We start from the raw sequence: 2500 nt of genomic DNA, 5'->3' as shown, positions 1-2500 counted from the left end.
ACCGTCCCTGCTATACGAAAGCCCCATCCAGCCCTGTGCCACCCGGGGGGTTCCAGGGTGCTGAGATGGCTGACATTTTGCTCCGCTCACGACGGTCGCCGCACCACGCAAGAACAGCCCAAAAACAGGCCAAAACGGCCCAAAAACGGGCCAAAACTGGCCATTTTTGGCTGCGCGAGCGAGCGGCGAGCGGCGGACAGCGAGCGAAGCGAGAGGCAGCACCGTCCCTGCTATACGAAAGCCCCATCCAGCCCTGTGCCACCCGGGGGGTTCCAGGGTGCTGAGATGGCTGACGTTTTGCTCCGCTCACGATGGTCACCGCACCACGCAAGAACAGCCCAAAAACAGGCCAAAACAGCCCAAAAACGGGCCAAAACAGGCCATTTTTGGCTGCGCGAGCGAGCGGCGAGCGGCGAACAGTGAGCGAAGCGTGAGGCAGCACCGTCCCTGCTATACGAAAGCCCCATCCAGCCCTGTGCCACCCGGGGGGTTCCAGGGTGCTGAGATGGCTGACGTTTTGCTCCGCTCTCGACGGTCACCGCGCAACGCAAGAACAGGCCAAAAACTGGCCAAAACGGCCCAAAAACGGGCCAAAACTGGCCATTTTTGGCTGCGCGAGCGAGCGGCGAGTGGCGGACAGCAAGCGAAGCGAGAGGCAGCACCGTCCCTGCTATACGAAAGCCCCATCCAGCCCTGTGCCACCCGGGGGGTTCCAGGGTGCTGAGATGGCTGACATTTTGCTCCGCTCACGACGGTCGCCGCACCACGCAAGAACAGCCCAAAAACAGGCCAAAATGGCCCAAAAACGGGCCAAAACTGGCCATTTTTGGCTGCGCGAGCGAGCGGCGAGCGGCGGACAGCGAGCGAAGCGAGAGGCAGCACCGTCCCTGCTATACGAAAGCCCCATCCAGCCCTGTGCCACCCGGGGGGTTCCAGGGTGCTGAGATGGCTGACGTTTTGCTCCGCTCACGATGGTCACCGCACCACGCAAGAACAGCCCAAAAACAGGCCAAAACAGCCCAAAAACGGGCCAAAACAGGCCATTTTTGGCTGCGCGAGCGAGCGGCGAGCGGCGAACAGTGAGCGAAGCGTGAGGCAGCACCGTCCCTGCTATACGAAAGCCCCATCCAGCCCTGTGCCACCCGGGGGGTTCCAGGGTGCTGAGATGGCTGACATTTTGCTCCGCTCACGACGGTCGCCGCGCCACGCAAGAACAGCCCAAAAACAGGCCAAAACAGCCCAAAAACGGGCCAAAACAGGCCATTTTTGGCTGCGCGAGCGAGCGGCGAGCGGCGAACAGCGAGCGAAGCGTGAGGCAGCACCGTCCCTGCTATACGAAAGCCCCATCCAGCCCTGTGCCACCCGGGGGGTTCCAGGGTGCTGAGATGGCTGACATTTTGCTCCGCTCACGACGGTCGCCGCGCCACACAAGAACAGCCCAAAAACAGGCCAAAACAGCCCAAAAACGGGCCAAAACAGGCCATTTTTGGCTGCGCGAGCGAGCGGCGAGCGGCGAACAGCGAGCGAAGCGTGAGGCAGCACCGTCCCTGCTATACGAAAGCCCCATCCAGCCCTGTGCCACCCGGGGGGTTCCAGGGTGCTGAGATGGCTGACATTTTGCTCCGCTCACGACGGTCGCCGCGCCACGCAAGAACAGCCCAAAAACAGGCCAAAACAGCCCAAAAACGGGCCAAAACAGGCCATTTTTGGCTGCGCGAGCGAGCGGCGAGCGGCGAACAGCGAGCGAAGCGTGAGGCAGCACCGTCCCTGCTATACGAAAGCCCCATCCAGCCCTGTGCCACCCGGGGGGTTCCAGGGTGCTGAGATGGCTGACGTTTTGGTCCGCTCTCGACGGTCACCGCGCAACGCAAGAACAGGCCAAAAACTGGCCAAAACGGCCCAAAAACGGGCCAAAACTGGCCATTTTTGGCTGCGCGAGCGAGCGGCGAGTGGCGGACAGCGAGCGAAGCGAGAGGCAGCACCGTCCCTGCTATACGAAAGCCCCATCCAGCCCTGTGCCACCCGGGGGGTTCCAGGGTGCTGAGATGGCTGACATTTTGCTCCGCTCACGACGGTCGCCGCGCCATGCAAGAACAGCCCAAAAACAGGCCAAAACGGCCCAAAAACGGGCCAAAACTGGCCATTTTTGGCTGCGCGAGCGAGCGGCGAGCGGCGGACAGCGAGCGAAGCGAGAGGCAGCACCGTCCCTGCTATACGAAAGCCCCATCCAGCCCTGTGCCACCCGGGGGGTTCCAGGGTGCTGAGATGGCTGACATTTTGCTCCGCTCACGACGGTCGCCGCGCCACGCAAGAACAGCCCAAAAACAGGCCAAAACAGCCCAAAAACGGGCCAAAACAGGCCATTTTTGGCTGCGCAAGCGAGCGGCGAGCGGCGAACAGCGAGCGAAGCGTGAGGCAGCACCGTCCCTGCTATACGAAAGCCCCATCCAGCCCTGTGCCACCCGGGGGGTTCCAGGGTGCTGAGATGGCTGACATTTTG

The sequence above is a fragment of the Musa acuminata genome, unplaced genomic scaffold (genome assembly GCF_036884655.1).
Source record: "Musa acuminata AAA Group cultivar baxijiao unplaced genomic scaffold, Cavendish_Baxijiao_AAA HiC_scaffold_37, whole genome shotgun sequence".
Taxonomy (NCBI): domain Eukaryota; kingdom Viridiplantae; phylum Streptophyta; class Magnoliopsida; order Zingiberales; family Musaceae; genus Musa; species Musa acuminata.
This window is presented reverse-complemented; position numbering follows the sequence as displayed.